Source organism: Carcharodon carcharias, chromosome 3 (assembly GCF_017639515.1).
Source record: "Carcharodon carcharias isolate sCarCar2 chromosome 3, sCarCar2.pri, whole genome shotgun sequence".
Taxonomy (NCBI): Eukaryota; Metazoa; Chordata; class Chondrichthyes; order Lamniformes; family Lamnidae; genus Carcharodon; species Carcharodon carcharias.
The window spans coordinates 184,067,112-184,080,217 of NC_054469.1; the positions used below are offsets into that span (position 1 = coordinate 184,067,112).

At 40.6% G+C, this 13,106-nt stretch overlaps 1 protein-coding gene and 1 pseudogene across 2 annotated transcripts in view; both read right to left on the bottom strand.

The window, feature by feature from the left end:
• jarid2b (jumonji, AT rich interactive domain 2b) overlaps nucleotides 1-13,106 on the bottom strand; it is a 414,508-nt gene that overhangs the window by 293,874 nt on the left and 107,528 nt on the right. The gene's annotated exons all lie outside the window — the stretch shown is intronic.
• Nucleotides 6,057-6,242, bottom strand: LOC121275720 (annotated as a pseudogene).

Genomic DNA, 13,106 nt, shown 5'->3' on the forward strand with positions numbered 1-13,106 from the left:
AAAGGTTTTGAGAAGCTACAGACTTGAGCAACATGGGAGAATAGACAATCCCAAAACGCCCATCTAGACCCAACCACACAACGAAATGGGGACATTGTCTTGAGGGTATTATTCGATGGGTTTGACTATGTCAGTCTGTTGCTTGACTAGTCTGTGGGACAGTTCTCCTGATTTTATCACAAGTCCCGAGATGTTAATGAGGACAACTTTGCCAAGTCAACTAGGTTAGGTTTGCCATCGTCATTTCCAGTGCATAGATGATGGGTGGTTTTAGTCTTATTTGACTTTTCTGTGGCTGAAACAACGGAATTGATGCCACTCACTCAAGTTTTGTCGAAGGGTCACGAGGACTCGAAACGTCAACTCTTTTCTTCTCTGCCGATGCTGCCAGACCTATTGAGTTTTTCCAGGTAATTCTGTTTTTGAATTGATGCCAGGGCAGTTGAAGAGCCAACAACATTGTACTGAACTGTGCAAAATGCACACAAAATAAGTGTATTCAACATACTCCACTCGCAACTATCAAAGCAAGCCCCAGAAACCAGTCAACTAAAACAGGTTAGAAACTGGTCTTGCAGCTCCCCCCTCTTTTCATCCCCACAATCCTAAGTGTTTCCATTTGTTTAACTAGAAACAGGAAAGGTCCCACTCAGCTAAACTCAGAGCAGCAGTGGAGGTGTTACAACTGAACACAACAAACTAGCTTAAGAAAGAGGAACCGGAAAAAGCAACCAGTGCCCCAGATCCTCATTAACTGGGTTCCTGCTCGTGCTCTGGTACACAGAGGATGGAAGACAAGATTAGGAGTTCAATACCAAGACACCAAGGTTAATTTCAGCTATTGCAGAAGGGTCACAGGCCAGGAGGAAGGAGAGATGAAAAGAGGGGTGGAGATGGAGAAAGGGGAAGACAAAAGTACATTTATATAAAAGACCTCAAGACACCTAGTGTTTCTAAACCACTAAATTACTTTGAAGTGCACCCACTGTAGAGCAAAACAATTTGAGTACAAAGTCCTAGAAACAACAAATGAGGAAAAGTATTTTAATAATACTTAATCACACAAAGTTCGACTGCTAGCAATGCAATACTTTTATTGACCAGAGTTAGCCCAATGCCATGCACTAAAACCCAGAAAAAAGGGTCTTCCTGACTGTTCCTCTAAAAAGCAATTTGGCAGTTTTACATTTATTTGGCCACAAACTGCAGGAGGGCTGAGCTACAGAAGCACAGCAGTCAAAGTTTAATATAAAAGCAGCTTTGTCTGGTGAACAGGCTGCACCATTGCACACTGCAACAGTACGAAATCGCTTGCTTTGGTTTGGTCAGCATTTTCAGCAGTTATGAAAATCTGATCCAATGAGGTCAGATCAGACCTCAAACACTCCAAACAGGTAGTTCAGCAAGTTTGTTTTACAATGTTAGTTAAATAAGAGGGGGGGGGGAGATTAAAAAACTATAAGTAAACCTCAAAAGCTGTAAGATGCACCTTAAATTAGCTAAATATTGACTATGTAATTGAGTTTCAATCACAGGCTACAGAGAGTAATATTCAAAATCTCTCTCTCCAATGGAGACAGATTCCAGAACCTCATTTGCAAAACATTCAATTTTTCTACATCTGTGATAGGTGAATATGGCAGCCAATTTGCACACAAAGATCCCCAGAAATACAAACATAATGATGTCCAGTTAATTTGTTTTTGGTATTGGCTGAAGGCAAATGTTCAATGGAAACTAGGAGAATTTGTTCGTTGTTCTTCAAATAGTGAGAACTTTTATGACCAGCTGAAAGGGCTAACCAGCCTTAAATTAACATTTTTTCTAAAAGGCAGCATCTCCAACAACTCCCGCAGAACAGTACTGAAATATCAGTCTAAGTCCATAGCGGGGCTCCAATCTATGATATTCAAAGTCATAGGTAAGAGCTCTGTTACTGAAGCAATTTGGTGGTTTCAGCTATGGATAGAGATTGTAGCAGAGAAGAGAAATAACAAAAATTTGATCAAAAACTTCTTGCATGGTATTCACTGCAGAGTCTGCATACTTATTCACCAGAGGCACTCTATTGCCTGCAATTCAATTGGAAACAAGATTCCCTTCAAAGACTATACACTGCTGATAGGTGGCGTTTCACTCACCCTGCTTCTTTACTCAGTGGTGCATGACTTACTGAAACATTTTACAATGGAAACAGAAGTGAATGAAAAAGCAAGCCAGTAAAAGCTTCAAAAATCAATGCAAATTTTTGTAATTATACAGTTATGCTTTACTATCATACGAGACCTATACCACAGTATACCTTGTTTTCTTTTTTCATGTCTAAGTTAAACGAGAAACGATCCTTCAAATATGTAGCAAAACAGAGGCTTTTGATTTCACTTCTAATTTGCTGAACTTGATTTTCAGAAAACCCCTATGGAACACTAATTGAACCCACCATGTTTGAATTTACTTTTTGGTTTTCAAAATAACCCAATACCACACGTTTCTAATTTCCATCATGTATAATACCTTCCATGTATTTACATGTTAAACATGCGAAGCATAATTTGACTGCACTGAATCATTGAATGCTTAAAATTCAGTACTCCAGCTATCCAAATAATAATGCCCAAACACCAGCCAAATGATGCGAAGGATTCAAAGCAATGACTGAAAAGTTATCTTCCCTCTTCCTCCCATCACACTGCCTTATAGATTCTTGTAAAACAGTAAATAAGATTCAACTGCCACATCCTTTTATTACTGCACTTTTCATTCAAATAATTATAAAAATGAAATGTTAAATTTGTAGTTAATCCATTGGGTTATCAGAAAATGACACTTCTATGTTTAAGTCAGTTTAACTGCTTGTAAATTGCAAGTGCGTTCATCACCCAACAAGTGGGTGCCACAATACAATTTAGTCCTTGATGGGTAAGGAAAGAAATATCTAACATGGTCACTAGGATTAGCAAGAAGACTCAAGACAGGAAAGTATAGGTGGTGGTCTTTAAAGCAATGCTGCAATAGGAGGCTACTACCTCTTTTCATAGGTCAGATAGTTTACTTACTCCCCTTCGCCAGTCTCTTCCCACCCACCTGAGATTCTCTTCTGACACCCTGCACCACTTAATTTCCAGTTTCCTAGCCCTAATTTTTTCCACCATGGAAGTTCAGTCCAATCCACCTACACCTCATCTGCCACTGGGATGGGCTGAGGGCTCTCCACTTCTTCCTTAAACAGAGGCCCCCATCAACTAACCCCCATCAACCACCACTGTTCTTCCCCTGGCTGAATTTGCTCGAACACTGAACAACTTCCCTGCAGACTCCACACTTCCTCCAAACAATAGGTGTTGCTATGAGAATCCTTATGGATCCTAGCTATGTCTGCCTTTTTGCGGAATGTGAGATGTATTCTTTGTTCTAATTATCCTCAGGTCCCCTCCTCTACCTCTTTTTCTAATGCAACTATCAATGTATCAGTGTTACATGTATCAATGTTACAATGTATCAGTGAAACAAGTGTTGTTTCCTGCTCTTTGCCATGAACTAGAAAATTTCATCTGTTTTATTTCTAATTTTCCCCCTTGCCTTATACTCATATGGCCTATCTCAGACTCTTTCCATCAATGACCAATGTATCTCCATTTTTAGGGATAGGTTGTTGGCCAATCTTTTATAAACCCCCAGGCTCCTACAGCTACTTTGACTACCCTTCCTTCCACCCCATTTCCTGTTAGAGAAACGGGAAGAATGGAATCGAACCTATCTCTTGTCGTATTTGTGCTGACAGTGACATCTTCTACACCGGCAGTTCTCATAGTTCTTCCGTTTCCCTCAGCCGAGAATTCACCTTCAGTGTGTTTGAAAGGGCCAACCATGTCAAACTCATTTTCCATACTTCTGCTTTCACCCCTTTCCCTCCCATCCACAAATACGATAGGGATCCTCTTTGTCCTCACCTTCCACCCACCAGCTTTCACATACAATGCATCATCTTTCACAATTTCCACCATTAGAGCGATGTCACCAGTCCTCTCCTTTCCGCATTCCTGAAGAGACTGCCCCCTCCCCAATACCTCTTCAATCACCCCTAACAGCCCCTCCCTTCTCACACATGGATAGATGTAACATCTGATGTCCTGTTCACTCCTTTTTTCCTGTCGATGTACCCAAAAACTCCTGCCAGGTGAAATAGAAAATTTGCCTGTACTTTAAAATTTAGTATTCTGTATTCACTGCTTACAATACAAACTCCTCTACACTGGGGAGACCAAACACAGATTGAGTGGTCGCTTTGTGGAACACCTCCGTTCAGTCCACAATTGTTCCCAAGCTTCCAATCACCTATTTTAATTTTCCACCTCACTCCCACTCTAGCCTGTTTGTGCTCAGCCTCCTAGTGTTCCAATGTAGCTCAACTAAAGCTTAAGGAATAGCACCAATTAGTCATTTTATAGCCTGCCAGACTCAAGAGTGCAACAATTTCAGCTCATCACTGCCATTCCCATTTTTTCAGACAGTAGCTGAAGTAATGATTCTACTATTGCCATTTATACTTCAAGCTTCCTTTCTTTCTTTATTTGTCTCATTGCCAGTCACTTTACACAAAATAATAATTAGAAGCAGTAGGCCATTCAACCCTTCAAGCCTGCTCTACTATTCAATAATATCATGGCTGATCTGATTGTGGCCTTAATTCCAGTTTCCTGCCTGGCCCCCATAACCCCAGACAAAAACTATCCAATTCAAGTTCTGAATATATTCAATGGACCAGCCTCCCTATTTTCTGTGGAAGAAAATTCCCAAGACTAACAACCCTCAGAGGAAATTTCTCCTCATCTCCACCTTTAATGGGAGACCCCTTATTTTAAAACCATGCCCCCTGGTTCTAGATTCCCCAGGGGAAACATCCCCTCAGCATTTGCCCTTTCAAGCTTCCTCAATCTTATGGGTTGCAATAAGGTCACCTTTCATTCTTCAAAATTCCAATGAGTATAAGGCCCAACCTTTTCCCATAAAACAAACCTTTAATCCTAGGAATCAGCATAGTGAACCTTTACTGAACTGCTTCCAAATCAAGTATATCCTTCCTTAAGTAAAGAGACCAAAACTTCAGGTGTGGTCTCACCATTGCAGTGTACAGTTATAAGACTTCCTACTGCAACCTCTTGCAATAAAAGGTCAACGTTCCATTTACATTCCTCATTAGTTGCTGTACCTGCATGCTAACTTTTTGTGATTCATGTACAAGGATACCCAGATCACTGTACTGAGCATTCTTCAGTCTCTCTCCATTTAAATAACATTTAAAAGTGGACAACTTCACATTTTCCCATATTTCCAAATTTCCCCATGCTGAATTTTTGCCCCTTAACCCCTTTGCAGATTTTGTACCCTCAACTTTTTCCCTACCTGCCTTTGTATCATCAGCAAATTTGGCTACAATACACACAGTCAGTCCCTTCATCCCAGTCATTAATACAGACAGGAAACAGAGTAGGAATAAATGGGCCTTTTTTGGAGTGGCAGGAGGTGACTAGTGGGGTACCGCAGGAATCAGTGCTTGGGCCCCAGCTATTCACCATTTATATCAATGATTTGGGTGAAGGAAGCAAATGTAATATTTCCAAGTTTGCTGACAACACGAAACTTGGTGGGAATATGAGTGGTGAGGAGGGTGTTAAGAGGCTTCAAGGCTATTTAGATAAGTTGAGTGAGTGGACAAATACATGGCAGATGCAGTATAACATTGATAAGTATGAAGTTATCCACTTTGGTAGGAAAAGCAGAGTTGCAGAGTATTATTTAAATAGTGATAGATTGGGAAATGTTGATATACAAAGGTACCTGGAAGTAGATATTTATATCTTCCAGTAATCGTTTTCAACAAATGGACCCAGCATTACTTCAATTACAGTAACAATCCATTTTTTGGGGATTGATGAAATAATCTGTCAACAGTCGGATAAAGTTAACAGTCCTGGTGGATGGCATCATAATGCTGGGCTGTTCAACAGCAGCAACATTCCAGGAGATGGAAAGAAACATGCAGTGCAGAGTTTTATTTATTCTTCCTCACTTTCCTCACAATTGTGTTTGATGTGTTTCCAGAGTTTCCCTCATTGATTTGCTCAAAAACAGCATCTCTGGCTTGGTCGAACACCCTCTAAGAATATGGCGTCCAGCACAGTGCTCAGGTGGAAGGAAGTTCCCTTGAACATCAGGTTGTAAATCTGCCTCAACACTGTCATCTTTCTTGTACACCAATCACTGCAAGCAAGCATGCAGCAGTTAAGGTGGCAAATGGTATGTTGGCCTTCATTGCATGAGGACTCGAGTACAGGAGCAAGGGTTTCTTACTGCAGCTGTAAAGGGCCTTGGTGAGACCACACCTGGAGTAGTGCGTGCAGTTTTGGTGTCCTTACCTAAGAAAGGATATACTTGCCATAGAGGGAGTGCAGCAAAGGTTCACCAAGCTGATTCCAGGGATGACAGGACTGTTGTATGAGGAAAGATTGGGTCAACTAGGCCTTGTATTCACCGGAGAAGAATGAGAGGGGATCTCATTGAAACGTATAAAATTCTGACTGGGCTGGACAGACTGGATGCAGGGATGATGTTTCCTCTGGCTGGGGGGTTCAGAACAAGGCGTTAGTCTCAGGATACACGGTAGGCAATTTAGGACTAAGATGAGGAAAAACCTCATCACTCATGGAGGGTGGTGAACCTGTGGAATTCAATACCACAAAAGGCTGTGGTGACCAAGTCACTGAAGATATTTGAGGAGGAAAGATAGATTTCTAGTTACCAAAGGCATCAAGAGGTATGGGGAAAGAGTGGGACCATGGCGTTGAGATAGAGGATCAGCTATGATGATAATGAATGGCGGAGCAGGCTCAAAGGAATGAATGACCTACTCTTGCTCCTATTTTCTATGTTTCTACGTTCGTAATAAAGTTCATAAATAGGTACGGCCCCAGCACTGATCTTTGCCGCACTCCACAAGTTACAGTTTGCCAATCTGAAAATAAACCATTTATCGGGACACTGCTTCCTGTTGGTTAGCCAATCCTCTATCCATGCTAATATAATACCCCCTTTTTCTTGCACCATAATGTCCTTTTGTCATTTAAACTGCCTTGGCTTCTACCCTGTCATAGGCCTTCTCTTTTTACACTCCTCATCTCCCCCTTTCCTTGTTTCTGTTCTCGCTTAAAACCTGTTGCAATTCTAACCTTCCCATCTGTTGAAAGGTCACCCACCTGCAACATTGGCCAGATCTTCTGATCAGCATAGAAAATCCTATTTCGGACACTCATCAGGCAAAAAAAAAGTACACTTGCCTTCCACTGATATTGCAGGGCAGTCTTCCAATGGAGGAACCTTCACATCTGACCTAATGCAGCAAACCTCACAGGGAGCAGTGCAGAGAATCCACGCAGAAAACATAATCCCTTTTTATGGCAGCAGCTGCCGTATCCTGGTAAGTAATGAGTTTAAACGTCCCAAAGCTGTTTAGAAAACAGTTAGAGAGATGGGAAGTGGATAAGATAAATGGTTAAGGGGCAGGGTGGGTGAGGGGGTAGTTGGGTTGTCAGGTTGTTTTGGGGGGGGTGGGGGAGGAAAGTCAGGTGGTAGTGGCTAGTCAGATCAGGTCAGGGGAGGGAGAAGGATTCAGAAGGATCAGTTGTATAATTACCCAGATGTTAGGCCAGGATTTTTTCCTGTCTAACACTTACTGAGTAACTATCCTGGTAAGTAAGTCAGAACCATCCGAAGTCTCCAACTAACTCAGAGTCCCAGGGACCAGGGGAATTGCCCATCGGAAGTTCAAACTTCCCAAGAAATTCCCACGAAGCCCTTGCATTGGGACTTCAGAAGGGTCCCAAAGCACACCTTCCGGGTTACGTCCAGTCTCCAACTATCCAGAGATTGGAAGAACTGAGCAAATAACTGTGTTTCCCTCTACAAAAATGCTGCCTGACCTGAGTATTTCCAGCATTAACTGCTTTTACTTAAGATTTGTCAGTCAAGGCTGATTTTCTATGAATAAAGCTAAGCATTCTGCAAAATTATCTGTATGCTTAACCTAATTGAACACTAGATCTTCTTGCATCCATCTTGAATATTAAAACCGCACTATAAAGTTATTACCAAAACTTAGCATTTGCCTTTCACAAATACGGATCGATTCATTTCATCAAAAGGAAACTCGAACCACCTGCTTCGCAGATATACTTAGGGAGTCAGATGTGATATATCAGTATTGGATAACCAGGATTAGTAGCAATGTTTCAGAAAACAAAGGCATATACAGTACAGAAAACAAAGAGATGCACGAGTGCAGTTTAAACAGGAGACTGCCAGATGGCTTTCTAATGGAAAACACTCCATTTTGCTAGAGATGTGTTGGCTCTGTTTTATAATGATTATACAAATAGAGCAAACCATGGACCTGGAAAAAGTCCCAATTATTTGTATCTTACATGCTGTTTTGCCCCTCTACATTTTTTTTTTAAATGAAAATGGAGAGGCATCTTTAAGTAAGATATCACAAAAAGAATTGAAGGGGAAGTTAGGAAAACTTTTTACTTGAAGTGTGTTGGATGCAGAATCCTCAAGTTACTTGTTTTTAAAAAATTGATATTTGCATGGGAAAAATAGATGAAAAGAAGCAATCAGGCGTGTGGCGTTAGACTAGATAGCCCACGTGAAGAGAAATACTGCCTCAACACAGCTGCCCAAAACTAAATCAAGTCCAGGTAACGGTCCATATCTCGAGGGTCAACCTACCATCCACAGTATCCTTAATTAGCAAGGGAAAAATGAAATATTATTTGGTCTGTGCAAGGTATGCTATGAAATATTTTATTACAATGCACCCCGCAGCCGTTCTAATGATTGTAATGGTCAGCTATAACTATTAGAGAATAATACTGTGGTCACACCGCATTTATGCTGAAATCAACCCTCTAGCAGGCCAGATAAATATTCAACTTAAGTGCACAAGTCAATGACATCGCTGTAATTAGCCACATTTCCTCTATGATTCTGTCATCATTCTTTTGCTTATTCACCATCAATTAATCCTCCAACATTTGAAATGCTGCACACTAACAGACATTACTCTATTTTCTGGTAGCTTGTGACCAATAAGTCAAGTGGGCCTGAAGTGGATTTCTTGATCTGTGAGTTAGTTGATCTCAGCCCCCCTACTCCCTCCTGTGTAGAGCAGGATTGGGATCAGCTGTGGTGCCCTATACAGTTAAAGTTACCATTCACTGATTCACACAAGATTGGCCACTTGGACAAGGTACAGGACGACTGCTGGCACCCAATGAATTATGCCCCCACCCCTCCACACACACACACATTGGTAATTTCAGGAACAGAGCTGGAGACAGCAATAAAAAAAAATTAAATTTCTAAAGGAAGTATCTTTGGAAAGTCTGAATGCCTTACTTGCATGGTGGCATGTATCCTTTCCCCAAAACTGTTCTGGGAAGCTGCAGGAAAACGATCCTTTCAAAGAGGAGAAAAAAGTAGAAGAAAGATGCTGCCCCCTGAATGAGACCTTAAGCCAAGGTTCCACCTGCCTGGTTAGTCAGACTTAAAAAGATCCCTCACGTTGAAGAGGGAGCAGGGAGTTCTCCTGGTATCCTAGCCAAGATTTCATCCTTAACCAAAATAATCTGAGGGCAGATTATCTGGTGATGCATTCACATACTATTTGAGAGATTCTGCTATATGCACGTTGTCTGCCATATTTGCTTAATTAACACTGACAGCATTTAGAAATACAACACTTTTAAGCACTCTGAAACATTGATAACCCATTGAGGCATTATATAAAAACATAAGTTCTTTCTTTCCGAACTTTAATTGAACATGCTCGCCTCCTCCAACTAACAGAAAACAGCTACCATAAAACATTGATTCGTGGTGCTAGATCTAAATCAATATAAAAAACTTTTTATGCCAGAGTGGCAATCTTATATTGGCAGAATACATTATTTTCTGTAACTGAGAATATTTTTGATCAGTCAGATTTATTGGTTCGTTCATTATTTGGAAGAAATGTTTGGATTTGATCTTTTTTCAAAAAGCAAAATCCAGATGGAATCCAAATCTTTGCACTGACTATGAACCCTTACAGCTGAAACAATCAGTGCTCAAAAATATCACCAGATTCTGGATAAAGATGGTGCAGGTGAAAAGATAGATTTCAATACTTTTCAGGAAGTTGCTCAAAATGCCTTCTCATTATGCAGCTCCATCTAATTGGCTTTTGCGCAAATAATTCATTGGAGATTAGAGGAGCCTAGTCAATTGGGATGCAGAGACATTAGTCCGGGGGTGGGGGGTCGTCATCTTTCTAAATCCAGTTGCAGGGGCCTTAGCTTTTCCGAGTAGATAACAGATAGCTCTGTGCATGACAGAATGCTGCTGAGCCCTCAACTCCCAAGTTAGTTTCATAAACAACATTCTTCAAATCAACTCGCATACAGAAGACAGCGTGTTCTTTTCAGTCAGCTGCTTGAATACACACCAATCACAGTGAAACTCACTTTGTTAAAATTCAGATGCATATTATGCTGGATAAATAATGCTGTTCCGTAGCAGATCCAAACTTTGTAGCAGTTGAGAGCGCAAAATAAAGGGCATGCCCCCAGAGGGATGGCCACTACAAATGACTAATTGTTGTGTAATCCATGCTGCATCTGCATGGCCATCATAGTCAGCATCTCACCTGCCACTCCTTGAAGTGTGGAGTGGAGAAATACTCAGGAGGTTCTTACCTTCAAAGACAAGGTATACCAAAACTAAAGTACAAGACTAAAATAGTATGGATAGTGCAAGCACATTAAAAGCGTCAAATCCAGACAGGATAAGGGCTAGTAGCAAATTATAAAAACAGAAAAGCTGTAAACACTCAGCCAGTCAGGTAGCTTGTCATATTCCTCCTCCCCCTACCCCATCCTCTGACTTATTTGCCCCTGTCCCAATTCCCTGGCTCTGTAATTCTCTAACTTCTTCTACATCTGACGGTCATTGATCTGAATCGTTAACACTGCTTCTCTGCATACGATGCCTGACCTGCTGAGTGTTTTAAGCATTTTGTTTTTATTTCAGGTTTCCAGCAACTGCAGTATTCTGCTTTTGAACAATATGAGCCCACATCTCAGTCTTTAATTAAGAGATGCCAACACACCAAACTTCTGATTTACGCTTTCAAAATTAGAGATCTTAAATGGTACAACAAATAATTACTCTGGATTCTTCTAACCTTTATCTACTTCTAGACTGGCACCTGATAACTATAATCTAAACAAAGGAAAGCAAGGTACAAAAAAGGCTGAAATATGGAGTCTCTGACGGTTTGAGTTGCAAACCTATATTGTAAAGCATTTCCTATCTGGATAATATGTTTAACTGAAATTTAAGCCAGTGAACATCACTGTTGTAGACATCGAGCTTTAAATTGAGTTTTTAAAATTTCATTTTAACTTCTCATTTTTAACTTTCGAATCCCAGAATATGGTTTGCCAGTAGAGACATTGGCAACTGATCTGCACTCCTTAGGCCTAATAATTCTGCTTTTTGAAGGAAGACACCAGATTAAGAACACTAGGGCAGCTCTTTTACATTGGCTTCAGAGAGCCATTTGACACATGGACATTACACTCCCAACAACCACCCCAATATAAAGCTGCCACGTTGGCTCCCAGAAAGACTCAACTGTAACCACATTATGAAAATGGCTGAGATCAGTAAAACTGCACTACAACAGTAAGCACTGTTCATCACATGTATTTTCAAAAGAATCAATTACTTATATGTGGCAGTGATATGGAAACAAAGTTATGAAAAAGCTGGTTTTAAATAGAAACTAGAACAAGTGACCATTAACGGCATTTTTATTTGAAATAAATTAACCTAGGGTTTCATTAGGTTTAAAATCTAAGTGAGCATTTCTATATGGAGTTGGTAAATTACAGCAAGTCACAAGCCCTTTCCATTTCCTCACTCCGCCCGGCAGAGAAACACAAAACCATAAACCGTTTGAGTGTAAAAGTTTTTTAAAAAAGATGCAGCAGAGACCCTATCATGGTCTGCTCCTGTACCATATGCTGCCAGAGAAACTGGGTCAGGCTATAGTCAGGCAGAACATACAGCTGCAGTCCTCCAGGCTGGCAGAATTCCAAAACAGCAGGTCTGGCAAAGAGGGAAGCGAGCCTCTCATTCACCGTTTTGTTGTGAAATGAGAGAATTTTTTCCCCCTCACCTTCTCCACCCCTTCTCCCAAGAAAGGAAGGAAAAAGGAAACCTGCAATTTGATTTTTGTTAACAATAAAATTCTTGGATGGCTTTTTTATGGTTCCTTCCAACCCCCCCTCCACCCGAACCCAAGTTGAGCCGACCATCACAGCTCTGCTGTTTATTTGAAGAACATTCAACAAAAGAGCCTTAGCACCTGGATGGAGTGAGTTGCAAGGATGTAACATAATCAAGGAGCTCAGATGACATGAACCAGAGGCTGGTACTTTCTTCTCTTTTCATATAAAAGTATACATCAAAAGGAGTCAGAGTCTACCAATGTATGGTTTGTCAATAACTGAACAGATACCAATTTTCAGTGATAAAATATTAAATATTCAGAAACTAGACTTTTAAATGCAAAAGAGGAGAGATTAAACATCCATCCAAACATATTTCTAAGATAAGATTTTTAATGTTGTTACGACCAGGTGAGGTGAGAAGGGGTGATCTGGATCCCGTCTATTCAATCTCCACGATTAACACAATATGGTTTAAGTTTCTTTTTCACAAGGATGTACCTTTTCCAAATCAACATGTATTTAACTATTTAAGCTGTGAGCAATAAGGAGCCAATTAAACAAGGCTTTCTTGAGTCAAAGTAAGAGTAAATTTATTAACCGCTAAACTCAAGAAAAACAATTAAAAATGCAACGTCAAGGATTTGGCCCTCATGCAATCATTCAGGCCCACACACACACCAGAAATAAGGAGAGTTAGAGTCCAACAAAAAGGTAAAATAATATATGGTTAAGTGCCCTTTATTGTCCTTCAGGCGTAAACGTCAAATGCTGCGG